We start from the raw sequence: 21,280 nt of genomic DNA on the forward strand, positions 1-21,280 counted from the left end.
GCCTGGCCTGAGATAGAGTCTCAGATTTCTGGCCAGCAGAGACAGCAAATGAGAGCCAAGAGAGTGATGCTAATTCTAAGCAGGTTCTTTAACGCATGTGCTGTGGCAGACCTGGGGGCGGGTCTCAAATTTTAGCGGTGCTCTGTGTGACATCAAAATTCAGGCCCCCCTGCCTCTCGCCTTCCATTCTACATCATATCTGTGGCACCCCCAAGGTTCTGTGCCCAGTGCAAATGAACCAGTTGCACTCCCCTAAATCCACCTCTGCCATCTGGTCCTGAAAACTGTTCAACTCTTCTGGTTTCTGTAAACAGTTACAAGCATGAGCATGAACTTCAGCAGAATCAGATGTAAGGAATCAAGCAAGCAGACTGTACTGATTTATCAGTATTCTGCAAATCTAATTCAATTATTAGAATGAGTAATGAATCACACACAGATTTTATGTGGTTTGAACTGCACTGAAAATTTATTCTACAAACAGGTTTTAGCCTTTGACCAAGAAGGTGTCCCTTGCAGTTCCACAGATACATGGATTAGAATTTCTCACACCTCTCTAACCAAGCATTTCAGCATACCACAAAACCATGCATTAAATGATGCTCTGGCTATAAATCATAACTAAGTTTCTGGAATCCAGCACCTTCACAGTCAAGAACTCTAGAAGAGAAGTGGCCTGACTTCATTGAGCCTTGTGTGGTCTGCCTTATTTTACTAGAAGCCCCATAGTCCACCAATGTGTTTTAAATTCAACAGAGTGCATGTTAACACAGTGCATACTCAAGATCTTTTAACAGATTTGTGTTCCAGGCCTATGCTGGTCTACTCAGAAGTCAGCTATTTTGAGTTCAATGAGATTTATTCCCAGGCAAGTGGATACAGAACTGCAGTATCAGGCGCATAACTAATCTGTTAAATTATCCTGAGTGTACCCTGTTGCCTAAGGATTGAATCACTGCTTTCCAGGACCAAACCAATGTCCACTGAGTTCACCTCTTTACAAGAATGTCATCAACATGTGCTACCTAGTCCTCCATAAATTGGCCAGTGGTCCACTGCAGGACCCCAGGCTACCTTCTGCTGCCTCTGCTCTAGAGTCAAAATGTTCTTATCTGTGGTTTTGATGTAGGTCTAAGGGCCCTTATCATGAGAAGGTTTTATTCAACCCTGCTTTTGAAAGGAAAATCCACAGCCTTCCTCTTAATAGTGATTGAAGCTCTGCATGTTGCAACAAGTGCACCATGAGTCACAGTTTTGCGTTAGTTTTTTAATTACAAAAGCATATTCTAAAGGCTCTTTTCATATCATTCATAATGTTGCCATACTTAATGGACAGATAAATGAGATACTGACATGTTTCAGCTCCAACAGAATTCTCAGGCTCTACTGCAGGGTGAGTTGAAGGCAGACGCCAAAAAAAAGAATTACTGCCCAAAGTTATGGGAAGATGCACTGCATAAACCGCATGTCTGAAAGAAATATTTCTATTGAATTCATATGAAAGCTATTAAGGAACATTTTATATGAAAAATCGGCCCATGGTGTTTCTCACTGCGAAGCTACTACAGGCTGCTTGAAAAGGTGCCTTAGAGGTTGGAGGAAAAGGTTCTTCAGATTAGATTTATTATCATTAACAGAGCTGGCCAGAGGAAGCCTGCGGCAAGACGACTACCATTGCTACTTGGCAAATCAGAAATTGATACTTATTTACCAGCAACTCAGAAAAGAACAATTTTATAATAATTAACTCAAATGCTGAGACAGCACCCATGGGCTACTGCAACTACCCAGGTCTCCACCAAGCAACATATAACACACTGAACAATTCTCTTAGTGCAGGGATAAGGTACCTGTGGCCTTCCAGAAGATATTGGACTCCAACTCTGATCAGCCCCATGGCCAATAGTTGGAGATGACAGGAGATGGAGTCTAACAGCCTCTGGAGGTTTCCTCATCCCTGCCCTAGAGAAAGCACTCATCAGAAGTCAAGCCTGCTATAACTGCAAGCTAACAAAACGTAGTACGTACCTTCCCCTCTTCTCTCATATAATAATCAGGGAAGGTAATCAATGGCCATTAACATTAGTAAAGGCTAGGACCTGCCAACCAGGGTTTGTATATGTAACTGTTGGCTATTTGGAGATTAGTTGCACTGCAGAAGGCATGCCGGGGAGACCACACATTCAAGAAACACAAAATAACTTTTGCTAGTTTTGATAACAAAAACAAAAACTCCTTTTACACTAAATTACAATATATCAGTAAGCATGACCCATCCACCAGGGTACTGAGAGAGCTACATGCTGCTCTTTATATACCATACCCAACAGTTTAATTACCACAACGTAACAGCACCTGCTATACTGCTTCACAGCTGTAAAACTAGGTCACGTTATTTGCTCTGGCCTTTAAAGAAATACACATCTTGTGGAACAGTAATGAACCTTCAGACCATTCAACAGTAACATCCCCAACAGAGTTATAGGTAGAGGAAACAGCAGCTCCTCTTCCCTATCCTCGGTCCAGCTGGCTTCCCACCATTTCCTTCTCTTATTTGTTGGAAGCCAAAGGCACCTTTTTATCCATGAGCCAAGGTGTCTTAACCCCCAAGAATTCACAAGGAGCACCCGAAGGGATCCCTGTGGTCCAAATGTTAATGAGGATCTCCTGATTCACTGCAAGCCCCTTAGGAAGAGTTTCTTCCCGCTCCTGTGCCTCACAATTGGCAAAATCTGTACTTTAATCTCTCTCTCTCTCTCTCTCTCTCTCTCTCTCTCTCTCTCTTTCTCTCTCTCTCTCTTAATCCTTCAATCAGGTACCCTGCTTTGCATTCTCTTTCTAGCCTCATTTGTCTAGACAGTAGCACTTGGCTACCTGACAGCTTCTGCCCTCCCTTCCCCATTTTTGGGATTAGGTTCTTTCTGCCTGTATTTTAAAGCTGTCAGTCTGTGTTGAACATTGCTTGCTTGGGGCCACTACAGACTTATTGTGGGTGTATGCTGCTACATGTTCTGGACACAAAAATACTGCATTATTGGTGGAATTATTCTGCTGAGGTTTGTTCTTCCCCAATGCTGCCATATTATTTCTGTCCAGGGGGGCTATACTGCAAACAAAGTGAGACAACTATAAAGTGCAACATTTTGGGGCATAGAAGGATATGGGATTTCATCTGGAAGTTACAGGATATGTACTGATTGGAAATGAAGCCGGGTGATTACCCCAAAACATTTGCAGGAACAAACAGTATTGAAAGTGGGATCGTGTGTGGCCACCCTGATACCATCATGAGCACAAATCATTATGAATGTGCAACAAAAATAACTTCCAGAGGGGTGCTTAATCACTCAGTGGGGCTTGCTTCTCAGCAACAACTCTGAGGATCATACTACAGAAATGTGGATGAGGTGGATGTTACTTTTCCACAATGCTGTCACTGTAAATAAATTGTTTTTTATTATTTTCACACCATGAGTTCATCCCATAAACTCCTTACGAAGCAGATACATGAGTCAGCCAGAAAGCTTGGAGGATGCAAAAATGAGATTTTTTCAAAAGCTCTACAATGAAACTACTTGAAGCAGGGGCTGGATTTGTGTTAAATTCACCAAACTATGGCCTTTACATAATCTCCAGTTTGAACAAGACCTGACTGCTGAGTTTCTTATGAAGAGGAGATGACAGGAATGTATGTATTTGGAAAGGGGAGGGGACGGTTTTGGCTGCTAGTCAAATAACAGACAGATTTTGAAATTGCTATCCTTGTTTGTAAGTTATTACATAGCCCTGGCGTGACTTGGTGACCACTTTTGCTGCATATTTGGTCATTAAAAAAAAATCTGTTAAAACTCATTGACGGTGTTTGTACGTCATACTGAACTATAGGGTATGTTTAACTGCAGTTTAACACAGCATGCTGATACACCTAACAGTGAATTGGTCTGCACCTCACATTAAACTATAATCAACGTATGGAGGGCAGTTAGAAAAGAAACAAGGGCTGGAGCCCTATGGGATCTTCTTATGCCTGTCTAAGGATCTACCCATGACAGCACCTGGAAGATATCCAGATGATCCACATATGTCCCGCTCTCTCAAGAATATTTTGGTGGGACAATAGAGGAACTCAGGAGTGCCATCTTGGCCCTGTGACCGTGGGTGCCTGGGGCCATGGGTGCCATGCAGAGTGCATGACCCTGGTGCTGAAATTTGTGGGTACCCAGCCCCTTCATGGGGAATATGGTCAAAGCCCACCTGGCTCCTTGATCATACAGCAGAAAGAAGAGCTACTTGACATAAACATGAAGATAAGGAAATATGTGGGTGTTTTGGACACAATGAACAGATTGGAAGGCTTTTTCCTGTATTTTTGACAATGGGAAAATGTGATGGGTTTGACATATTTGGATGTTCCATTTCGTCACACAAGATGAGCTACATTCAGTTACTGAATATGCCTTTTTCCTGGCTAGGGCTGATGCCCTCAAACTATGATCATCTAACTTTGAGATTTTCCTTGAGGTTTGTTAACATTAGGAAATGATATGTGCAAACCTCTGTATCCTGTGATCATCAGTGAAGCTTTTGTGGCTATCACTGAAGCTTTGAGAAATCTGATATCACCAAAAATTTGCTTCAGGAAGTTAAATAAATACATTGTGTATCACTGCTTGAGTAATAATTTTGCTTTGAGGAAAACAACCCTACTGGAGAGGTGTAATAATAGCACTTGGCCATTCCCAACATGGACTTTGGAAAACCTCCTGAAAGGACAAAGCACCTAAGAGAATTCCAGGTGGACTGGCGGGGATCATTAATTCTTTCACCTAATAACTAAGCACCTACCCTAAAAGACTGAACATAAAACTTCAAACCTTAAATAATAAAGGAAGGCTTGGAACCGGAGATGGAACTTGTAATACCCTTCATTTCTGAGGCAGGAAGGGGTAGGAATGGAAGGATTCAGGGGAAATTAGAATCCTGTTGAAAACGGTGGATGGTTAGCATAAAACCAAAACATATATATCCTATGAAAAGTTTTCCAGCAGACATACCAAATCTGAAAATGTTATACAGATCATTCACTGCAATTCAAACAGCTATAAATATAGTAAGGCTCTCTGCTCCCTTTCAGGAAAAGCAAATAAGATGTGGGAGAGGGCACAGAGATAGCACCTAACAAAGCCAAAAAAGGCATTAAGAAATAATGTGATCTCATACCTTAGAAACACAGAGATGTCTCCAAATTGACAGTATTTTAAAGAGCAGCAGGGGTGGAGAAATACTATTTTTAAAACTGTATATTTTTCTCCTCCATATCTAACCCACAAATAACTGTGAAAAGTAAACATGTTCTGCGAGGCCAACACAGCAAACCTACTGTGAAACCCAGGATTCAAGTTCTTTCTGATTTTAAGAAAAGCCATTGGTAATAATAACATTTGTGACATGGAGCATTAAAGAAATGTTGAAGATGAAAAGATGTAAAACGCTACTAAATTAAAATGGCATTAAGGTTAGCAAATGGCTCCCACTCATCAGCATTTTCCATTAGTTCTGTATATTTCATTATTTAGTAATACTACTACAGTGGAGTACAGTATTCTCTAGGTCAGCATGCAGAGAGGCAGAGAATCAGGAACCGAGAGGCCTGAAAAGGACTTTTGAAGTAGCCAGAACAAGTAGTGACCAAGAACAGCAGGAATCTGGGACAATGAAGCAAAATCAGGGGACGACAACAGAGTCGGATCTTGGTTTCTGGCTGGTAGCGTGACAATTTTCAGCAGCAAGAGGGGTAACAACCAAATGGAACAAGAAGTCCAGCTCTGTTAAGTCCAGCTTTTATACCATTTTTCACAAAGGCTTCAAAGCAAATTACAATATTGATTTAATGTTGAAAGGCATATTATCTGGGCAGCCTTCACTTTACCTCAGCATAATATGTCTCTGCACATATTGGCAGGATGGGACTGATCCCCACCCTGATGGATGGGATCTGCTTTTGAGGAAGCAAGCGCTGTTATTCCCCCAACCCTCCAGAGCAGATTTGGAAATGGCGCTGGGTCAGTGGAGAGGGGAGGGGGAATCCCCTTGTGCTGGTGCAGCAAATGTAGTCGAATACTGCCCTGGGCCTCTATATAACCTGATTGGGGGAGGCCCAGATTTAAACAAACACATCTGCTGCCATTGCACCTCATAATAAAACTGATACAGGTTTTACATTCCCTTCATGCTAGAAACAAACTTTTGGCATCCCCCAAACCACATCAAGTATGAAAAATTATTTTTAACGTGCGCGGTAAAGGAAGTTTACAAAGCACCAGATTGCTGTGCAGAGCACCCCAAGGACTATTAACTGCTATGATAGATAGAAACACCTATAAAATGTGGTCAGATGGGAATCATATCACAGCACAAAAGTACAGGATCTTTGGCTCTACTAGCCTAAGTCTATATGAATCTGAAAATGTTTAAATCAAAGTCAAAATATTTGAAAGGGCAATAGGGAGCATTAAAAGGATTTTCGCTGTTCCCTTTACAGTTGGAGAAACTGGGAGCTTTTAAAGTCACTCTGCCTAAGTCTGTCCAGGCAGTAGCATTTGGCTTGACAATCCTAGCTGGGCATTACAAAATATAGCAGGAGTAGGGAACCTCCTTCAGACAGTGGGCCACCTTCTCTTCTGGGCAATGTTATAGGGCAGAGCTTTCCAAACTGTGTGTCACGACATGTTAGTGTGTCGGTATGTCGCATGAACACTCCCTGTGCTCCTCCTGGGGCTGGAAAGGGTTAATTTAACCTCTGGTTTGCTAGGAAAACTGAATTACTGTGTCGCGAAATGATGCCTGTCCAAAAAGTGTGTTGCCAACTTGAAATGTTTGGAAAGCTCTGTTCTAGGGGCTACATTCCAGTGGTGGGCTGGGACAGAAGCAAAAGTGGGTGGAGCAATGGATGCAAATTTTACCATTGTACTGTAAGCTAGCTTCATCTCCTCACCACCCCCATATACTTCTTTATCAAGGCAAAAGTCATTATCAGAGTTGAAGGACAAATTCAAGCCAGGCTAAAACACCAAAGGAGGGTACAAAGTAGAGCTAGTGAGGGGTGCAACCAGGGGAAAGAGGGGGTGGCTGAGGAAGCGTAGCCTGGGGAGAGTCCCAGGGCCAGGAGGTCCACATGTGGTCCCCAAGCCTGAGTTTCCCCACCACTGGAATATAGCCTACAGCACCGGATGTGCTGTGGCTGGTCTTGCCATGAAAATGTGTTTTAGTATATGCTGGAAGCCAGTCAGAGTGGCTGTGGCAACCCAGTCAGATGGGCAGGGTACAAATAATAAAAATGTTTTTGTTGTTTCTGTTGTTATAAATGAAGCCTAGTAGCCCATCCACACTTCCACAAGTTCCATCTACTTTGCCTCCCACAGAGCCTGTTAAATTATGCCTATCAATAGCAATGTCCTCAGAATTCATAACTGCCTGGTTTAGACTCCATCTTGTAATGCCTGGATACATTACAAATGGAACGCCATTTCCCCACAAGTTCTCCGTCTCAGAATGCAAAGCAACGTTAGCATACAGCTAACGGAGACCCTTCCAACTGTACCTGCTAAGGTCCATCTTCCATTGACCGTGCATGTCCTCCTTATTAATACCAGCTTGCTGTTATATTTCTTTAGTTTCAGTATTGCCCAGGCTTCTGCAGTGTCTGCTATATTTATTGCTCTCCTTTGGGTTGTATTTTGAATGAATTTTATATTGTTATACACTGCCTTGAGATTCTTAATGAAAGGCGGGATAAAAATGTTTATAATAAAATACGCATGTCAGCTGTGAACACTGAAACATGTGGTTTTCCAGGGCAACTCAGGCCTCAGCAGAGATGTCAGACATCCTTAGAAGTACATGTCGCAGAACTCCTTGCACCTGGGATGCTGTTACGAGCATGCTCACTCACCAGCGACATGCACTAGGAATCTAATGCACAACCTAGGAAACTCTTTCCTCTGTTAAACTGTTATTTCCTGCACTGTAATCATTTAACTTCTGTGTTCCAAGTCTCCATATGAACATGTTCAACACAAAGATCAAGTCTCTTGAAGTGGTGCATTAACAGCTGCACGTGACGTTTTGCTATAGCCCTGTGTGTGCAATCTGGGCATCATCTGACAGGAAACCTATCATGAGACATAAGTCAGGAGGATGCAGTAATTTCTATACATCTTTGGCTTGGAAAAATGCACACAAACACACACACACCACCACCACCACCACCATTGCACTCCAATAAAAATTATTGAGAGCATATTTGGATGATCAGCCCTGTTCCTTTGGGAACCAGACAATGACTACATGGTCGTTCTACACCTCGTAACCGAGGATGTCAACGTAGATCTTAAAATGGTTTTACAGCATCTCAAACTATCTTTTAACATCTTTTGGATTCTTTCCTACACAGCTTACACAGATGATGGTCTTGAGTTTTAAAATTCCCTGGATGCCAGGGCCAGCAGAGGGAAGATGCAGATGGTGCACACATTTCTAAGTGAGGTTGTGATGATGACGTCTGTGAGAAACAGCAGCATTCAAGAGAAGGGGAGTGAAGCAATTATCACAGCCTGATTTCCATCATTTCTTCTAAAGACTGCAAGAAGCCACCATCCTCTCAATAAATAAATACATATGCGCAATATTGGCAGAACAGAAGTGATATTCCTCTTTCCTATGCTGTTAGGCCACCGTCTCTCGTAGATGTACAGAAATCATCTTACAGCAACTTCTCTCATTCTATCCTCTAAGTACAGTTACCAGCAGACGTAACAATTTTTTAAAAACTTCCTTCCTTCCTTCCTTCCTTCCTTCCTTCCTTCCTTCCTTCCTTCCTTCCTTCCTTCCTTCCTTCCACTATCTCCTTTTCATTCTTCTCTTGCTTTAGGTAATTCAGAATTGCTCAGAATTGCTCCAGCGGTAGTGAGAGTGGAGCGGGGGGTGGAGCATCCACCATCCAGATATTGCTTAGCTTTAACAATTTTAAAGCTACAGGCTGTAGAACCAGATGATCAGGTGAGCACATGCTTCAAAACCTTCCAAGTTACACCTGTCCATTACATATCAGACAGGTGTTGTCTCTCTTTCTGGCGCCTATTGACGGCTTTTCCTTTTCCACAAGCCTTTTAAGTGGATGTTTTAATCCGAGTCTGTAGATGTATTGAATTTGAAATTGCTTCCCTATATGAAACTAGTTTGGTTTTTACACATGAAATGGATTTAATTGGTTTTTATATGTGAAATTATTTTATTTTCCTTTACTGCTGATGCTTCCATTTTTAAATCACATTGAAACACTTTACAAGATTCATAAATGGAGTACCGATGAGTCAAATGTTTGCCTGAGACAGTTCATACTGGGTCTTCCCTCTGAAAGAATATGGGCACCAACCCTGCCTCCAACCACTGACACAAAGTGTAGTCACACTTACCCAGTACATGTGTATGACTGGACTTAACCGTCCAGGAGTCCTTTACCTTTACCTTTTACCTTCATGTGGCCAGTGTGGGAAAGGGCCCTGATGTGGGCCCTGATGCTCCCATAGAAGTTATATCTGGCCCAATCAGGGTTTTCTGTCACATAAATGAACTCGCAGGCAATAGTAAAGCATGTGGATTACGGCTAAAATAGTAACTAATGGTATGCCCTCTCTTTTCTAAGTTGTAGTAGGATACAGCATCATCATTAATATCTTATCCAATGTGTTATTTCAACCTCCCAGTGAAAAACGGGCTGCTAATTTAATTTTCTAGCATTACAAACCACTTACTTCTTGTAATGAAAATAAAATCCAAAGCAGATTGATTTTTTCCCCCTCGCATGGTCCTAAGAGCCCCAAACATATCGAGATACGAGAAACACAGCAGGAACTGAGGCAAATTGAGAAGCCTGACAGACTTTCACTAAATATGATTAATGGCAAAATTAATGTGTCTATGTGGGTAAATTACAGCCTGAGCTGACACTAAGACATGAAGCTATTCAAAATATTTCCTTTGCTAATTAAATATTTTCATACTGCAATATAAACTTACCCTAAAGACAGACACTTTTCTCTTTTTTTAAGATTAGGCCAGAAGACCAAGTTGTACAGAACTTCTACTTGTACAGGGAGTGTTGAAGGCCTCCTTTCTGACTGCAGTTTGCCCATACCAGAGGGAGTAAACTAGTGGCCCTCCAGATGACTCCAGTTCCCATCAGCCCCCAACTGAACATGGCCAATGATCAGGGGTGATGGGCGTAGAAATCCTGCAACATCTGGAAGGCCACAGGTTCTCTATCCCTGCCCCCATACCATCTGACAAGCAGTTCCAAAACCTCAAGGGATTTTCAGCGGTGACCTCCAATATGGCACAAAGAGATTTATTGGAAAAGAAACTGGAGTGCACACACAGAAATGTTTATACGTGATCATAGGTGTCATTAGATTACAACCATCATTAGTTGACAAATGTCAGTAAGTCCATTTACTGTGGTGTGGTGTGGAGCCAGTGTGGTGTAGTGGTTAAGAGCGGTAGTCTCGTAATCTGGGGAACCGGGTTTGCATCTCCGCTCCTCCACATGCAGCTGCTGGGTGACCTTGGGCCAGTCACACTTCTTTGAAGTCTCTCAGCCCCACTCACCTCACAGAGTGTTTGTTGTGGGGGAGGAAGGGAAAGGAGAATGTTAGCCGCTTTGAGACTCCTTAAAGGGAGTGAAAGGCGGGATATCAAATCCAAAGTCCTCCTCCTCCTCCATTTGAGCACTGCAGATGGAAGGTCAAATAACCAAGGTGAGACATGCAACTTACTCTCTTTGGGCATCAGATTTTCTTCAGCCTACACTTGTATCCAGGAATAACTACGAATCTGGATGCCACACAGTTTGAAAGCTGGCAACATGGTGAGGAGGCAAGCCTGGGAATTCTTAAAGGGGAAGCCTGGGAGATTTCTCACCCAAATGATGTGTATTTTGTATTTTCAGCTCCTCTCTATCCATAGCAGGGATAGGACCGATGCTCCTCCAATTGTTGAAGAACTTCCATCAGCCTCAACCAGCATGACCAATAGTCAGGGATGGTGGGAGCTGGAATCCAGCAACATCTGGAAGGCCACAAGTTCCCCATCCCTGCTCTGTAGGGACATTCAAACAAGAAAAAAGTGTGAAATCATGTCATCTTCCCTCTCCCCTTCAGCTGCAAGCAATAGAAACACCTGCTCTTGGGTGACAGTCATGCAAAATCACTGAAAAATCGTATTTTGCCTACAGTGAGACGTCTTTCCCAATGACTCCCCTTACATTACTGTCTGTGATATACTATGTATTTATTAATTACATATTTAGAGATTCTATTCAGACCTAAATTTGGTACTTTGGAAAACAGTCTGATTAGGTGCAAAGCACTTTGAGTCTGCCTGATCTGGTTTGAGTCTGATTCTGCATTCCAGTTGGGAAAATCAAAGCATTATGCCTTCCTCATTCAGTATTACAAAAAAACACACACCCAAAAAAGGCAATGAGTCCACACACACACACACACTTTGGGCAGAATAAGATTATATCTGCAGGCATGGAAGGTGCTGCTGAGTGGACAAAGTCTACCAGATTATAGCCAAGCGGATCTAGTTTGTTTGTCTGTCTGTTTGTTTACCAGGTGCCTTTAAAATATATTCAGCTTTATTGGTTTGGCAGAATTGGATGAAATTTGCAGGCTTGCTAGCCCATTCTGAGAGAATGACTCTTAAGGATGGCAGCAGTGACAAGGGCAGCCGGGGGGGGGGGGGTTACTTGACTTTATTTCTTACTTTATTACTTACTTTACTTCTTTATTTTACTTACTTTACCTTATTTCTCTTACTATTTTGTGGGCAATTTGTTTAAAAGTAGCATATATGAGAGAAGTGCCCCCAGGTAAGAAACCTGCCCATTTACAGACAAATCAGTCAAGGGGACTAGGGTTATACTAGGTGCCTTTAAAATTGATTTCTCGGGGAGTGAACTAAAGGAGAATGGTTTCCTTCCCTGTGGTTTTCTGGACACTGATTTTATTATAAAAATAGCATTCGCCCTTAGGAAACTTACCTGGATCATTTCAGAAGGCATGGGGCAGGGACTCAGGACATATTGTGAAGGGGAAGGGAGACAGGCAGTAGCTGGTGGTGGGGCAGGTGAGGCTGCATTGCGGACCTACCTTTCCAGTGCTACACTTTACTGTCACTTACTCAGAGGGAGGCAGGGAGTGGGAACTCAGTGCAGTGCAAATGCAGCAGAAGAGCCAATCCAACAGTCCTGACATTGCACCCACAGTGAGCTCCCGCTGCCAATGACTTGCATGCTTACTCAGAAGCAAGTTCAACTGTATTCAGTAGGGCTTACTCCCAAGCTAAGTATAGGTATCATATTACAATCCTAAATGACTACATGTGATTAATACTAATAGACCTACTCAGGAAATACATTTGTCAAAACAAAATATACCAGTTCTTGAAGACTATCATTACTGGTGTATGTTAATTTAGTATTTGCCTGTAGAACAAAAGTTCAAAGCTTAAACTGTTCTTTAAAAGCTGTCCAAAAATGTGTTTCTCCGGGCCCAAGGCAATTTTAAACCATCTAAAGCTAAGCAGAAAGCAGCTCACAAACGTTCCAACTTCTTTAAAGAAGCTCCTTCCAGGTAGATTCACCAAGGAGGAAAAGCTACTGGAATAGATGGGTGTGGTCTGAAAGCAGATGAGATTTCCTGTGGGAAAGTTGTGATCGGGGGAGGAAAAAAACTTTATTCAGTATTTTCTCACATCAAGAATATGAGAACTTTCTTTCTTTAGTATATTAAACTCCGGATGAAGCAACTAGATCATTCTTATAACACTGCCTGCAAAAACAGCAACATTTCTCCCCAATCTTTCCATACAACTGTCAAGACGGAGCCGAGATTAAATGGAACCTCAGGCAAAGAGTGTGTGTAGTGTGCCTTCAATTTGTTTAACATCTGACTACTTCACTTTTTATTGCATTTGTGGCCCGTTTCATAACTTCAGTGCAGAAACTGTAGGCAGGTGATACATTTGCATGCACAACTCTGTAAATCGTTTCATGGTATAGATCAGGCATGGCCAAACTTGGCCCTCCAGCTGTTTTGGGCCTACAACTCCCATCATCCCTGACCACTGGTCCTAAGAGCTAGGGATGATGGGAGTTGTAGTCCCGAAACTGCTGGAGGGCCAAGTTTGGCCATGCCTGCTATAGATGAACTGTTTGAATAGGTTGTTCCAGCTGTCGATGAATACGGTAGATAGACATTCCAAAAGCGACGGCAGCCTCTCCAAGGCCAGCAACCTTAGGTGGCCACCTGGGTTACCTGCTTTGCAAAAATGTGTATTATTAGGAGAAATTTGCACAAACGTGCTGATGAACTTTCTTTAGGACTTAAAAAATAACAATAATAAACCCAAACATGTGGAAATGTGGAGAACTGGGCACTTGAAAAATGAGAAATGAATAGAAACTGAAACAGACATCTGGTTTAAGAAAGTTCGAGCTTTCTAGAGTGTTACTGTTAATATACATGACTATCCAATCATTGCTACCCTTCATAATATTACATTCAGACATTACTGATATATTTATCGTCACTACAGATTTGTTCTTTATACCTGGCTACTTATTAACCTGTCAAATCACGATCAAACATCAACTCGGCCGTATAAGGGTCACCATTGCTAGTATCACGTCCATAACTTGAGGTAGCACCACACGTTCCCATTTCCAAGGCCTCTGGTGAATGGGTTAATTACGTCTTACCCATGCTTGTAGCATAACTGGTTTTCCTGGCGGCTTTTTTCCCCCATTGTTAAATTTCAAATAAAAATAAAAACTGTGAATAAAACTAAACATAGATTTCCATTCAACCCAGTAAGCTTTGTTTAGGGATGAAGGCACTTTTCAGAAGGCAAGACAAGCTCCAATGTGTTACCTTTACACACACACAAAAGCAAAGCCAAAATTAACCTCACCCTGCTTCCAGGTGCCGGTGCAGACAGATTTTCATGAATTCATAACTAGCAAATAATTGTGCTCTTCTCAGTGAATAACTATTAAGCAACCACTCCCAGCCATTTATCATTTGCTTTTGATTTATACCCATGAAAATAGACAAACAGTCCTGCTCCTTCTGATTGTACTGCCTTTGGAAACAGTAACCAGGATGCAGCTGTTGATGAAAAAGGTATTTGTCCACCCCAGTCCATATTTATCTCGTTCATAGAAGCCTCTCCCCGCCCCCAACCCCACTCTCTTTGGTTTCATTTTGGTTGCACTGCCAGCTTGTTAAGTTCTCATTTTAAGGTTCCTTACCTACCAGAGTAAGGTTAAAGAGAATAGTTAAAGCTATGGTTTTCCCAGTAGTGATGTATGGAAGTGAGAGCTGGACCATAAAGAAGGCTGATCGCCGAAGAATTGATGCTTTTGAATTATGGTGCTGGAGGAGACTCTTGAGAGTCCCATGGACTGCAAGAAGATCAAACCTATCCATTCTGAAGGAAATCAGCCCTGAGTAAACACTGGAAGGACAGATCTTGAAGCTGAGGCTCCAATACTTTAGCCACCTCATGAGAAGAGAAGACTCCCTGGAAAAGACCCTGATGTTGGGAAAGATGGAGGCAAAGGAGAAGGGGACGACAGAGGACGAGATGGTTGGACAGTGTTCTCGAAGCTACCAGCATGACCAAACTGTGGGAGGCAGTGGAAGACAGGAGTGCCTGGCGTGCTCTGGTCCATGGGGTCACGAAGAGTCGGACTAAATGACTAAACAACAACAACCTACCAGAGTAGTGTGTGAGAATTTGGAAGCATAGGAGCCAACTCCTAGGGGGCGAGGGGCCCCAAAGATGATGGCCATTGCCATTCAAAAGGTGTGTGTGCCACGTCATGTGGGGGAGAGCTTACCTGCCCCCCCATTTTTTATTCAAGTTGGCACCCCTGTTTGGAAGAGAGCAAGTCCACAGCAGAGGGATTATTTTTGCCTTTTCAGTCAAAGAAATTTGATTAGAAAGGTTTTCTGACAGGCTTACAAATATACATTCAATGGAGGCTCTGCACCAGCGGAAAATACTTTGACTACGTCAAGGCAAGCCACCCAATTTTCTTCGTGTCCTCCTACCTGCAGCTGATCTCCATGCCATTCCTGAACCAGAGTTCAACTGCGACTCAAGGAGAAATATCACAAGATAGCCTTAATATAGCCAGGCATTTTTACTACACATTTCATTACACTTCTGTAACTGGTGGGTGGTGAAAAAATTCTCATGGCAGGTTGGTACAGCTGGCCAGTGTAACCTAGACTGACAGAACTACAGGCCAGGTTATTTTGTCCAGGGGCAGTCCAAAATATTTTGCTGCCTGAGGCAGAACAGCAAATTCCTCCCCGCCTTAAAACTTGCAGTCATGGGGCTTATCACTCAAGTCTCCTATAGCAATTGTGATACCTGAGGCAGAAAACTCCACAAGCGACTGTCTCCCCACCTGCTTGACAGTAAAAATACAATAATAATAAAATAAGTAACAAAAGGTGATCTCCAATGTTAGTCATTCTCGGAGTAGACCCGTCAAAATCCATAGCCTTCTTAAAACAATTCATTTCAATGGGCTTACTCTAGAGTCTTAGTGGACTAGCACCCTAATAATTTAAATAAAAAAATAAATTAACTAACTAACTAACTAACTAATGAGGTTCTTGGACAAGAAAGGGATTTTGCACCAGCTGGTGGTGGTGGTTGTTGTTTACCTTTCCTTCCTATTTTCTATAAATCATCTACACACTCCCATTTCATTGTGGGTCTTGGCCACTTCCAGTCATTATGAAATAATAAACCTCTCTTGAACTTTCATATGTTTTTATAACTTGTGGAACAAATGTATGACACAAAAAATGTTCTTGGGCAGTTAACTGGTGGGCCTTTGAACTCCTGCCTTGCTAGTGGTCAGTTCACATTTGCTCAAGGATTTATTTCCATCCTGCCAGTTCACCTTAAGCAAAGGGGGAATTCCAAGTACTGTTTGTTTAGAAAGCCATATCTTTGCAGAGATCAGTATGCACCGAAAGCAAAACCTGCAGATAGGAAAGAGAGACTTAAGCAATTTTCAATGGAAAGGAGAAAGCTAGGCAGAGCACTCCCCAGTCATCAATGTGAGCTGCAAAAGCTGCACCCATTGTAAAATGGCGAGATCTTCAGCACTGCCAGACACAAAGAGCTGCCTCAAAATATCAGGTGGAGGAAGGGGCTTAGACCTGGTCCAACTTTAGTTGTTTGCAAGAATTAGTAGCTTTGGATTGGGGTGTGATTCCCCTCCCCTATCAAAAGTTGCAGGAGCAACACAATGTCAGCATGGAAGCATACCTGCCTTCACATTGTTTGTGTGCAGCAAAGTCTGTTTTTGCTCAGGGGAAGGTGTCCCTTAATGAATTGGGACAACTTGATTGAAATGAGCCTCTGGAGAGAGGATGCAACGCAATTCATGCATTTGCCAGCGGTGCAAATTTTATCTCATCCAGTCCAGGGCCCAAACTTGGCCCTCCAGCTGTTTTGGGACTACAAAACCCATCACCCCTGGCCACTGGTCCTCTTAGCTAGGGATGATGGGAGTTGTAGTCTCAAGTTTGGCCATCACTTCTCTAAGTAATAAGATCAATGCTTTTTTTCCTGGGGGTATGCAAGGGTACACATACCCCTAAACATTTTGTGAATCTTTGTACTGCTGTCCATTTACTGTATTTATTTCCCCCGATTTGAACTATAAAATGGTGGTTTTCTTGAGTAAAAAATGAGAGTACTCCTAAACATTTTATTTTTTTTTAGAGAGAAAAAAGCACTGGATAAGATAATTGAGGAAGTAGTCAATATATTTGTAGGTCTTTCTGTGACCAATCATTTATTGTCTTCTTGTTTAAATTTTAAAGTTAGCCCCCATGTTTAGTTATAGGAGGCTAAGCTTTTTATCTTTCCTTATTTGAGAAAAGCATTTGTGCCTGGAGTCAACTAAGTGCAGGGAAACAACCAGTGCTCCCCTCTTCTAGAAAAATATGTGCCGATACTCACCATGAAGTTGTTACAGGAAGTGCAACACTTTTAATCAGCCCCCCAAAGTGGTGCCGGTACTGCGTACCCTTGAGCCGCCACCCCCCCCCCCCCGAAAAAAAGCACCAGAAACAACCAACAGGGGCTGGTGCTGGTTAGGACTGGTAGGGCGGAAAGCAGGGAGGGTGACAGTAGGGGAAGCTAAAGCCAATGACAGACTGAACAAACTATTTCTGCTTTTGTCCCTATCCTCCTCCTTGCCAGGTTTTACAAAAACAACTCTGAACTTCAGAAGGAGGCAGCTAACAGCAAGGATTACCCCTCCCCCCTTGGACAGGTTTTAAGAATGAATGCAGGCAAGTGAGCTTGTAGGAACTGAAATTAGGTTGGTGGGGCAATGTCCCACTGGGAACAATCCTCAGCTCTGGGACTGTCTTCCCCTTCTCTTCTCTTCTCTTCTCTTCTCTTCTCTTCTCTTCTCTTCTCTTCTCTTCTTCTCTAGCGCTTCCTAAGGATTAGATCAGACAGATGCTTTTCTATTCCACATGAAACAGCACTGCAGGTATATATGCACTGCATATAGATCTGGCTAAACCTGTATAGCACCCTTTTTTGGATTGCAACCTATAGGATTATGCACCCACCCAAACACACATACTTATGCTAAACCAGTGAGGGAGAACCACAGGCAAGTATTATGGACGTGCTCCTCCGAATACGATTCCCAGGGGATAGTGCATTTGGTTTAACTGGACCACAGAACTTGGATTTAAGACGGTTTAGGGGTAATTCCCATACCTATTTTAAGACGGTGGTTGTCTGATGAAATCAACATTAAGCGGCGTTTCCCAGGAGATTTTGGCATGGTGAACAAGGCTTGTGGTTGAGCAAATGACTTGCCACATCCTTCAGAAGGCAGCTGTGAAGATGTGTCAGAACAGCCCAAACACCAGCTCACTGCACCCAATATTGATCATTTAAAAAACAAAGCAAATGGTGTTATTCTCTCCAGAAGTAACCTGCGTCATGGGTTTTTTTTAAAGTGTCAGAATCAGCATGGGTTGCACCAGAGAGGTGGGGTGCCCCCCAAACACAGAGCTTCCCCCATAGTTGGACTCCTGCCATTAATATATAATGTTCTTTTTCTTTCAGAGTTCTTAACATGTGGGACACAACTCAACCACCTAGAAATATACTTTGAGCCTTTTGTGCAAACCCCCCCCCCCATTTGTTGGTGCCACCAGTGTGAATCATGCCTGGAGTTTTCTTGGCAGGGATACTGGAGTGGCTTGCTGGTTCCTGCTCCAGGTGGATCACGTTTAGTCAAAACTCTCATAGAATCATAGAATCATTGAGTTGGAAGAGACCACAAGGGCCATCGAGTCCAACCCCCTGCCAAGCACTATGACCTGTCCGTCTTGGGTGGCCCTGCACGGCGTAGCTCATAGCTTCTCTGAGTTATAGTTCAAGCCCCTTCACCACGACAAAGCAGTGATCCATGAAGGAATACTTTGGCCACTTCGTGAGAAGAGAAGACTCCCTGGAAAAGACCCTAATGTTGGGAAAGATGGAGGGCACAAGGAGAAGGGGACAACAGAGGATGAGTTGGTTGGACAGTGTTCTCGAAGCTACCAACATGAGTTTGACCAAACTGCGGGAGGCAGTAGAAGACAGGAGTGCCTGGCATGCTCTGGTCCATGGGGTCACGAAGAGTCGGACACGACTAAACAACAACAACAGTGTGAATCATAGGTCAGCAAATAGACATTGAAGTGATGAAAGTAGCCCACTTTCACATTTATACCAATTTAGCAAGAGGCATGGGTGCACAGAAGCTGGTGTGCATGCGCCTGCCCTGCTAGATTGGAAACTGAACATGGGAAAAGGTGGCCTATGTGTAACTCCTGGCATCTAATGGCCTAATCCAGCACATATAGCTATGGCACCCATTAGAGATCCTGGAACTATATGCACCCAGGAGTTCGCTGTTGTCAGCTTTGATATCTTCAGCAATGGGAGGGTAAGAAGGGGATTGGACTAGATGACCGCCGGAGCTCTTTCCAACTTGCAGTTCTTTGATTCTTTAATACTAAGCTCACGCCGAAGGAAGCAATTAGGATAGTAAGGCAGCAACGATAACATGACCTGGCAGGCAGATGCACACAGGCCATATCACCTCCACCTCTCACCACTTTGGGTACAAATTTCAGAATTGTGGCTGATATCTTGAGGATACCTTTGAGAGAGATGACTAGAACTGCTTTGGGTTTATTGTGAAAATATCATTTATGAATATTCTGCAAATCACAGTGGAGAAACGTTGTTTATTTCATTTTATAATTTAAATTGAAAATATTTTAATAGTATCTTATTTTCTCATAGATATCAAATGTCCAATTAAAAACAAAGCTAATAAGCATTTCTGAATACAGTGGTACCTCGGGTTACAAACACTTCAGGTTACAGACTCTGCTAACCTGGAAGTAGTACCTCAGGTTAAGAACTTTACCTCAGGATGAGAACAGAAACTGTGCTCCTCCGGCAGTGCAGCGGCAGCGGGAGACCCCATTAGCTAAAGTGGTACCTCAGGTTAAGAACAATTTCAGGTTAAGAACGGACCTCCAGAACGAATTAAGTTTGTAACCAGAGGTACCACTGTAGTGGGGGTGGGGAGGAACCAGTAATAAACATTTTATGTTCTGTAAAAATTAGGGTAATTGTGGCCAAAAATTGAAGGAGTGCTTGAAAGGGTACCAGTTGCAGGTTGAGTTTTTTAAAAAATAATCCAGAAATTATTATTAATATTATTATTAATAATAACAGCCCAGAGCAATTTTTAAAATGTGGGAAATATTTCTGTATTAAAGCTAAGATTTTATTGTGAAAAAGCACACAGGTGATTTTTTTAAAATGTTGTTTAAGAACTCTGAAAAAGCCGACTGCTGCTTTTGGCTTTTTCCTACCAGACCTTCACATTGCACGCACTGCATTAGAATTTTATTTGCCTCAATATTATATGATGACCTCATACTGTAATCAGTAATCTTTCCCCAAAATCTAGCAGTGTTCTTCTGCCTTGTAACTTCCCATTTGGACTTTTTTTTAATTAAAAGAAATGGATTTACGGTCCATTTCATCCAAATAGTTCAGGGCAGGCAATCATTTGCTAACTTTTCTACCATATCCCAAGTCTGCACCATTTCTAGCACTCACTCTCATGCCGCACAATTTTAGATGGGAGTGTATCTGATAGCCGGTTTGTTTTATATATAAAACCCTTGCTCTGACATCAAGACAGATTTTGTTGTTGCTGCTCCAAGGCTGCAGTTTTAAAGAAATATTCCAAATATTTTAGACCTACTGTCAAGGTAGGAAAGCTACAAAGAACCAAAACGGATAAACTTGGTTGAAATCTAAAATCATCTCTGTTCTGTCCGTAGCACAACTATGCTGCTGCTGCTTCCAAGATATAAATTTGTTAATTTCCCTGTTATTAGAAAGAATTTGAACACACTCCAGTCCCCCAGAAATGCTGACCGAGAGAACTGGAGGTCGGTGCTTTCGCAATAAAGAACGCTGGTCAATATACAAGTGAAGAAAAATGGAACCAGATGTGAGTAATCGGACCACAGAAATTGCATTTACCCAGAAGTGCTATTTTAAAGCACGCTACATGTTGATCTTCTGTTTTTGTGGTGTAACACATTCTTGGCACCCAAAGAGAGGTTCGGTACGTTAGGCTAGCCTTTTTTTTGAAAAAAATAAAGCTAATCTATCAAGATTTGCTGAGGTGGCAGAGATTTCAAGAAATCAAATGAGGAGTGGACCAAGTTTCTCCTGGTGAACTTGAAATCTATCTATATAATTTCCTTTTTTGTCCAGCTGCTGGTATTCATCATGGTTTTTTCTACTAAGGCTCCTTTAACTTTGTCACTAACTCCCCATTTCCAGAAAATAAAGGCAGGTTCAGATGCTCCTCTGTGCAAGTTGTCCTCAGCTGTGTGAGTTATCCTTTCGAATGACTGATTCATACAAGATCTCTGAATTCACCACCCTGAGTTACTAAAATTTCAATGCAGTGTGCAAGAGATTAAAATCATTTAGGGTTGTTGTTGTTTTATTAACGCCCACCCCAAGCTTTGGCAAACGTGAATACAAAGCATGGATGCAAAGAAGGAAAGAGCTC

Source organism: Podarcis liolepis (assembly GCF_965112155.1).
Source record: "Podarcis liolepis genome assembly, chromosome: 2".
Lineage (NCBI taxonomy): Eukaryota > Metazoa > Chordata > Lepidosauria > Squamata > Lacertidae > Podarcis > Podarcis liolepis.